This window comes from Quercus suber, unplaced genomic scaffold, assembly GCF_002906115.3.
Source record: "Quercus suber isolate HL8 unplaced genomic scaffold, Cork oak 2.0 scaffold_949, whole genome shotgun sequence".
In the NCBI taxonomy this organism is placed as follows: domain Eukaryota; kingdom Viridiplantae; phylum Streptophyta; class Magnoliopsida; order Fagales; family Fagaceae; genus Quercus; species Quercus suber.
The window spans coordinates 116550-125169 of record NW_027070369.1 but is presented as its reverse complement, the minus strand read 5'-3'; the positions used below and the strand labels follow the sequence as shown (position 1 = coordinate 125169).

At 38.3% G+C, this 8620-nt stretch overlaps 1 long non-coding RNA gene across 1 annotated transcript; it reads right to left on the bottom strand.

The window, feature by feature from the left end:
- Positions 1 to 5726: 5726 nt before the first annotated feature.
- LOC136065376 (uncharacterized) lies at positions 5727 to 8098 on the bottom strand. Its single transcript, XR_010627009.1, has 3 exons — positions 7824 to 8098; positions 6165 to 6242; positions 5727 to 5910 (listed from the first exon to the last, which is right to left on the bottom strand). It is a non-coding gene; the product is annotated as an uncharacterized LOC136065376 (long non-coding RNA).
- Between the last annotated feature and the right edge of the window lie 522 nt (positions 8099 to 8620).

Genomic DNA, 8620 nt, shown 5'->3' with positions numbered 1-8620 from the left:
AGTCATAAAAAATGCAGGGCGGACTGATTGCTTTGTATGTTGTGGCAGTCGGGAGCCATTTATCCTTCCAGATGTGAATGGTCTTGCCATTACCAACCCGCCACCTTGTCCCTCTATGAATCACTTTAAGACTGCTATGGATACTACGCCAGGCGTATGAAGGGTTGCATCCCAATTGAGCATTAAGAACATCAGAGTGTGGGAAGTATCCTGCCTTATATATTCTTGAGATCAAAAAGTCTGGTCTAGAGAGAAGCCTCCAAGCTTGTTTAGCTAACATGGCCAAATTAAAAGCTTGAAGGTTTCTAAACCCCATTCCCCCATGGAGCTTTGACTTACACATTTTTTTCCAAGCAACCCAAGCAATTTTCTACTCTTATTGACGTTACCCCTACCAGAAGTTACGCATCATACCTTCAAGGTCATCACATAAGCCTTTTGGAAGGAGGAAACAACTCTTTGTGTAAGTAGGCACGGCTTGAGCAACGGCTTTTATAAGGACTTCTTTACCCCCCATCGAAAGCATTTTCTCCTTCTAACCAGAGAGCTTCCTTCCCACTTTCTCTTTTATATCCGCAAAGACCTCATTTTTTGATTTACCGATAATGGAAGGAAGGCCAAGGTATTTAGAGTGCCTAGAATCTTGCATTGGGCCAAGGATATCCAAAACCTCAATTTTTGTTTCTTGCATTGTGTTGAGGCTTAAGAAGACGGACGATTTGTCCGTGTTAATTTTCTGACCCGAGGCGGCTTCGTATCTAGTGAGGATCTCAATAAGCTTTTGGCATTCCTGGCTACTTGACTTACAAAATAACAGGCTGTCATCAGCAAAAAAGAGGTGGCTCACTAAGGGGCAGCCACAGCTGATGGAAATACCGCTCAGTTCCCTGGTCCATACAACCTGATTAAAGAGGGAAGAGAGACCCTCAGCACAAAGAATAAAAAGGTAAAGGGGGAAAGGGTCCCTTTGCCTTAGACCTCAAGTGGGGGAAATGCAACCATAGGCCGTACCATTAATAAGCACAGAATATGTGACTGTGGTGATGCAATGCATGATAAGACCAATCCATCGCTCATGAAAACCAAGCTTTTCCATTACAGCCTCAACGAAACCCCATTCGACCCGATCAAAGGCTTTGCTCATATCCAATTTTACAGCCATGAAACTTTCCTTCCCTTCCCTATTATTGTTTAGGTAATGCATAATATCAAAAGCAACCAAAATATTGTCAGTGATAAGGCGCTCAGAGAGGAAAGCAGTTTGGTTCTCTGTGATAATCTGGGGGAGCACAGCCTTAAGCCTATTTAATAGGACTTTTGCAATGATTTTGTAGATGACATTGCTTAGGCTAATTGGCCGAAAATCAGCCATTTTAGTGGGGGAGTTTTTCTTCGGAACAAGAGCAATGTTGGTGTTATTAATATCAGCAATAGGCATATGAGAGTTAAGAACATTGAGAACCATATTAGTAACACTAGAACCCACAATATCCCAATATTTTTGGAAGAAAATAGCAGATATACCATCGGGTCCAAGTGCCTTGGTTAGGTGCATTTGCTTGAAGGCAGTGAGCACTTCATCATTCGTAAACTCCTTAATCAGCTCCTCATTCATCTCATTGGTTACCTGAGAAGGGATAGCTCTTATTACTTCCTCAAAATAGCCAGGTTGGGAAGATGTATAAATATCCTTGAAGTATTGAATGGCAGCATTAGCAATAGTTTCATTTGTGTCACACCAGGTCCCATTTTCTTCTCGAATTCCCAGAATAGTATTCTTTTTCCTTCTCTCAGAGGCCCGATGGTGGAAGAATTTTGTATTTCGATCTCCTTCCTTAAGCCATTGGACTCTTGATCTTTGATTCCAGGAAATTCCTCATTGTCCAACAAGTCATTAAGTTCCTTCCTAAGGCGATTAATTTCAGCACCATACCTACCGTCAGTATCTTGAAGGAAAAGAGGCTGGAGGGTTTTCCTTTTAACTTGAATCTACTTAGGAATGTGCCCAAATACTGAATGACTCCAACTCAAAAGGTCAGCAACACAATGCTTTAAACTAAAGGCAAGACCCCCAGGCGTGTTAGTGTCACTGCATGCACACCAAACATTTCTAACAATATCTTTATAGTCCTCCTTATGTGTCCACATTGCCTCAAAATGAAAAGAGACTAGAGGGTTTTCCTTTTAAGTTGAATCTGTTTAGGAATGTGCCCAAATACTGAATGACTCCAACTCAGAAGGTCAACAGCACAATGCTTTAAACTAAGGGCAAGACCCCCAGGCGTGTTAGTGTCACTGCATGCACACCAAGAATTTCTAAGAATATCTCTACAGTCCTCCTTATATGTCCACATTGCCTCAAAATGAAATCGACGTTTTTGGGAGGGTTGCGTACATGAAGAGTCAGAGATAAGCAGGGCACAATGATCAGAAGTAAAGTAAAAAAGGTGGTGGACTCTTGTATTCTGAAAGTGGTTTCTCCAGTCATCAGTGGCTAGAGCACGATCCAATCGCATATAAATTCTGCTAGACCCCTCTCTCATGTTACACCATGTAAAGTCAGACCCATTATAACCCAAGTCTCTGAAACAGCAGTAGTTAATTGCATTCCTGAAACCGTCCATTTGATGCTGAGACCTTTGAATCCCACCCTGCTTCTCCTCCATTGAGATTATCTCATTGAAGTCCCCAAGGCAGAGCCAGGGGAGCTGAAAACGGTGGTGGAGAAAGGTGAGAAGTTTCCAAGATTCATTTCTTTTGTGGGTGTCAGGATGGCCATAAAAGCCTGTGATTCTCCATTTAAAGCCAGAATCAGTCTTAGTGACAATGGCATCAATGTGGTAAGGTCCATACGTAACTATTTCTAATTTTACTTCCTTTTTCTAAATCATGGCAAGGCCGCCACTTTGGCCTTTACTCGGAACAAATAAACAATTCAGGTAGGACATTGATCTTCTCCTTTTCTCCGCTTCTTTTTTATTGAGTTTTGTCTCCGCAAGGAAGACTATTGTGGGACTCTAATGCCGCATGAAATCACGCAGCACTCGAACTGTCCGGGGGTTCCCAAGTCCCTAGCAGTTCCATCCTAGGGTGATCATTGCTCCCAACGGTGCTGCATGGTAGCCACTGCCAATATACCATCAGAGGAAGGAGAGGGGAGGGAGTGAGCATGAAAGGCACATTTTTGCACTCTATTTTCTTCTATCTCAAGAGTTTTAGAGTTACCTGGCCTTTTAGAGCCCACCTCAACCACGGTAGTGAGCATTTCGGCATCATGGGCTTAACCATCATCCTGAGCTTTTTTCCTAGCAACTTTCTTCAAATTAACTTTCTTTCTTGTCTGGCTACAGTTGGATGCGCCAAGCTCCATGGGGTGGACATCAGGTTTACACTTACGTTCAAGTTTGGGCCTTAAAGGGCTTGTAGCCTTTTGGGTTTTTGGGCTAAGTGACTCCAAATGGCCCACTCCAGAAGCTGAAGCCCATTCCTCACTTTTGGGATCTTGGGAGCCACCAAAATTTACCTTTCTTTGCAGATCACATGAGTTAGCATTTTCCTGCTGGTTTTGATTTGAATTTTCTGCCCTATCCCATCCAACTGGGTTTTCTGCCACCTGCAGTAGCAAAGTAGTCTAACTTGTTGCTACACTGGCCTCAGGAACATTCCCCAAAGTTTGATTTGCCTCAAAGAAAGCATTTCCCCCCAAGCTATCAGACCCAAGCACGCTTGGAGTGTCAGACGGAACACAGTTTCCAACACCGTCGGTTACCCCATCTGCCTCGGCCTGGTCATCGCCTTTATTAGGCCGTGATGTGCTTTGCCCACCCTTAGAGAACCAGCCCGCCCTCATCCTGTCACCATACTGTTTATTTGCCCCCTGCCAGTTAGTAGTTTCCTTACAATGTTTAATATCGTGACCAAGTTTACCGCAAATAAAACAGAGTGTTGGGAGTCGCTCATATTTGTAAGTGACCCAGTGTTTACCTCCCTCAGAGTCAGAGACATAGCCTCCTAGTCTCAAGGGTTTGTTTAGTTGGAATTCAACCCTTAAGCACATGTCCTTTGCTTGATCAGATTGCCAAGAGCGTTTGTCAACCTCTAAGAAGTTTCCAATTGTACCACCAATGTCTTTGCCTACCTCTTCACACATAAACTCAAAGGGCAAACCCCAAACTTGGACCCAGAAAGGTGCATGCGTGAAACCAATGTTCAAAGAGGACAGACTTTTTTTCCAGTGGCACAGAAGGAGGAGGTTGTTTTCGACCCATTCCACAAGCCATTCTTTTTGACCCATTCCATTTGATACCTTGAACTAAAGTTAAACTGTAGAATATCATTTCCAACCTCAACAATTCGTAAATCAAAGCCAAGTTTCCAGGCTGTACGGAGGGTGTTCTTAAGAGCACAGATGTTTGTTGGCGATCTGAAAGTAGTTTTCCGAAAAGACTTAGTGAACATTCTTCACAGTTGGTAACCGAGTTGATGTGCATGATGTGTATTTCTTCGCCTTCTTTCTTGATTAATTTGAGGTGTTTGAGATTATTCAGGACTGTTTCTTCCATGGCAGGTGGGTTAAAAGACTACCGTACATGGAGTGGTTTAAAAGTTTGCAATGAGAAAATCCCAAAAGATGAGGGGAGGGAACACTCGCTCTGAGCGAGAGGAAAGGCTCCTACAAGGGAGAGTAGAACTAAGTGCTCTTTAGTTACCTTTTGCTATGGTTTATTTCTAAATTCTTAGTATATAAATCAATTTCTCCTGTATGTTGTGGTAAGTTTTAAATGTTATTCATGGTTACTCATTGAACCCTATTTTGAGGTTCTTCATGGAAAAGTATTATCATATTGACATGTCAATTTTTGCCTCAGAAAAGAAGTCAAAGAATAAGCAAAACCCAAAAATCAAGCTTTGAGCTCAGAAGGCCCAAATGAATTTAACCAATCTTGTTTATTTCCACCTACCCACCAGTCGCTGAAGCCACAAACACAATCACAGCGAGGAGAAATAAAAGACCAAATTCCCATTGTTTGGTTATAGCTTTGAGCTATTCCTAATTTTTTATTTCTCTGAACACCTCATCCAAATTGTGAATATCTACAAAAGGGAAACAAATTATCGAAAATCCCACTAAGGTTAGCCCCCGGGAGTGTCCAATGCTTAAGTCAAACATCATAGAGAGGGAGATTTTTAGAGTTAGAATTTGTGCATAGATTTTATGTGAAGTAGAATTATATATTTATAAGACTTAAGGAATCAACCTTTAGAACGAAGGAAATACAAAAATAAAAAATAACTAGTCACTAACTTGTGCTATGCACGGGAAAAGAAGATTATTCCAATATCACACACAATCTTCTCTTTTTCTTCCCCAATTTTCATACACTGCCAACTCTGTCTCAGGCTTGAACTCAATATAATTTCATTTAGTTTTGTGTTGCGTAGGATTAAATGTGTTTTGTTTCCTATGTTGGGGCTCCTTTGTTACTGTTAATGTGTATTTCTAAGTTCTACCAGTTACATTGTTGTATTTCTTATATATCTCTCTAACTTTATCCCATGACATGTACCACAAACTATATGATACATGAGACAGAAATATAATTCATTGACCAAACATCCATTCGGCAAAAAAGAAAGACCAAACAAACACCTAATTAACCATGGCAGAAGCTGATAAGGCATTTAAAACAAAACGTGACTGGTGAATCATCTAAGAAAACCTAAGAAACTGCAAATATATATACTTATAAATATATATAAGTATTTAAACAATAACTAAATTTACAAATGCCCTTTATATATATTTATATACTAATTAATTATTACAGTATGTCAATGAGTATTTCAACACTAACTACAGTAGCAACACTTGATTGATGCAGCCATAATGCAATAGTAGCTCATCATTCTCTGCAATTTAGAACATGCAAATCATGAGTGGAACACACTGTGAAGGTCAGAATTAAAAGCCTAAAAGTATATTAAAAACAATTAGACCTATTAGTGGTAATTTGAACTCTAATAGAATAACCTACTATTAATTTCACGAAATTGATTCCTAGAAGACATTTTCTAAACCTAAAAATAAGTTTATCAAAAAGAAAAATAAAACAGGGAGCACAAAAAAATACCCAATTGAAATTAGAAGGAAAAGTTTCATGTACCTAGCATATATTAATGTTGTCTTTCCCACATTGGCTCCTACGTTTGCACATCCTTGAACTCACTCAAACTTGAAACTCCTAAGCATTCCCAACCAAAAAGAATATATTTTTTTTACAAAATATTCAGTAAAATTGTTAACAAAATTGAAGTACAAACACCAATCCAAAAGAAGGTTCAAGTTTGTACTCTTTTTGGCAGTAAAATACATAATTACATGGTTAGATTCAGTATAAGAGATGTTGTCACACCAAATTTCATACCAAAAGCTCATTCTTGCATCATGTTTCAACTCATTCAAAGTTCAGTGCTAACTTAAATTCTTTAACTAATAACTCCATTTCTATAATGACTAATAATCATTTTTGAGCGAGTTACTCTCTATTAGAAGTAGAAGCAAACAACATTGTACTATGTTGTTGCTAGCTTAAAGATGTTAACATTAAGTGATTTTCCATATTGAATATGTTCACTTTAAACTGATAACTCCAACCTAGGAATGTAGTGCCGAAATCTTAATTATATTAAAAAGTAAACCAAATAATCTTGAAACAAAATTGCAGAAAAACTTCATTATTTTTTTGAATGGACCAATAGTCAATAAGTTTTAGCCCCTAGCTGAAACTCTTAGGTTACTCTAGAACCCAAATTCATTAATGGCTTGTTATTGGATAGAATTACAGAAATAACAAAAAACTTCTACGAAATCCTACTTATACCTTCTCTTGGACAACTATTTGATTTGTAGAAAAACAACTAAAGTAACTTTGTACAAACACCAAGACAGCTACAGAAACTATCTGCAACTATCTAATCTAATCATATGTGGCAAGCACTACAAACTTCGCCTGTTTCTAGATGCTTTGTGTCTATTTAGACATATTTTCACTTAATGGAGATTATTATTTATTATTTAACAATGCCCATGGGCATATCCTTACCCTGAACAAATTCTTGCTCTTTTACTGTAGATTAGTGCACGCTGTATTTTGTTTCATATAAATTTGCTATTGTAATTAGGCCAAAGCCCATGAATGCCAAAATCTAAAGAAGGCTTCCCAGTGTTTGGGTAGCAACAACTTTGCTTTGATGTCCTCATTTCCTGCCACTTCCTGCATCTTGTTTCACTGATGTTGTCCAGGGTACTTTTCTAGATTCATCTAAATAACAATAGTAATAGATTTATTCTCTGTCTGTTCCAAAATTTTCAGGTTCCAAAAACAATTCCCCCTTCTGATATTCTCGTTTTTAGGTTGAAACTAAGCTTGCATATTTGAAGGCATGATGTGTACAGCAGCGTACACTGAAAGAATTCCCTCTTAGGTTACTCCATTATTTTTTAAGCAACTCTGTACAAACACCAAGGCAACTACAGTAACTATCTACAACTATCTAATCAAATACATTGCAATTAAAACCCTAAGTGGGTTTGAAAGAAAATAGAGGCGGATGCTAACAGATGTTTAATTTCAACAACCTATGTAAACAGATTAAATGGTTAGGACTGCCCATCGATTAATCATAAAAATAAACTAATCAAGAAATTCAAAAACCTAAAACCAAAATCCTAAGTAGGAGTGGAAGAATTTAAGAAGCAAGTTGAGTCTATATATCTACCAAAATTGAAAACCCAAAGAGTGGGAGAGAAAAACCTAAATTACCAATGTTCCAAAGAGAGAGAGAGATGCTTCAAGCAAACCCATCCATGCAAATGGGTGGAAGTGGAGAGTTGTCTCTTGGGTCAATCCGCCATAGATCTCAATGGTGCTGTGGAGCCTCTCTACCAAGTGCATTGTGTAGTGGTTGTTCTCATGTTTGTGAAACAATGGAGAAGAAAGTCATTATCGCGTTTTTTGTTTTGAAGAGAAACAGAGGTTCTTTATGACAGAGAAGTGGAATGGGGAAGGAGAAGGGGAACGGGAGAAATAGAAAATCAGAATTTAGTTTTTTGTATTATTGAGTTTTTGTATTATAGGGTTTAAAAAAAAAAAATCAGATTTTTTTTTTTAAATAATGCTGTCATATTAAACTTGGTTGTAGAAATTCATGTTGTAATGTTGTTAACTCTGTTAATGTTCTCACTAAAAGTGAAGAAAAATCTTTTGAAAGACTTAATAAAAAGAAATCAAAAGATTTAACTGTTAATGATTTCCAACATGAAATTAATACTGTTAAACAAGAGATAAATGAATTAAAACATGTGTTTAAAAATAAAAAAGGTAAAAATATTGACCAAAATAAATCTGATAATGAACCATAATGTTAGCCGTCAGAGACTCCCCAAGGCTTACCCTGTCGAGTTTTTTTATCCTTGTTTTTGCAACTTCTGGTGTTTGTAATTAAAAGGAGCGAGCCTCAATGAAACAGCCATGGAAGAAAAGGTGAATAAATGCTACGTAGGCATTGTTTTGGCCAGACAAGAAATGAGTCATGGAAGTCCTTACAATGTACTCTGCTT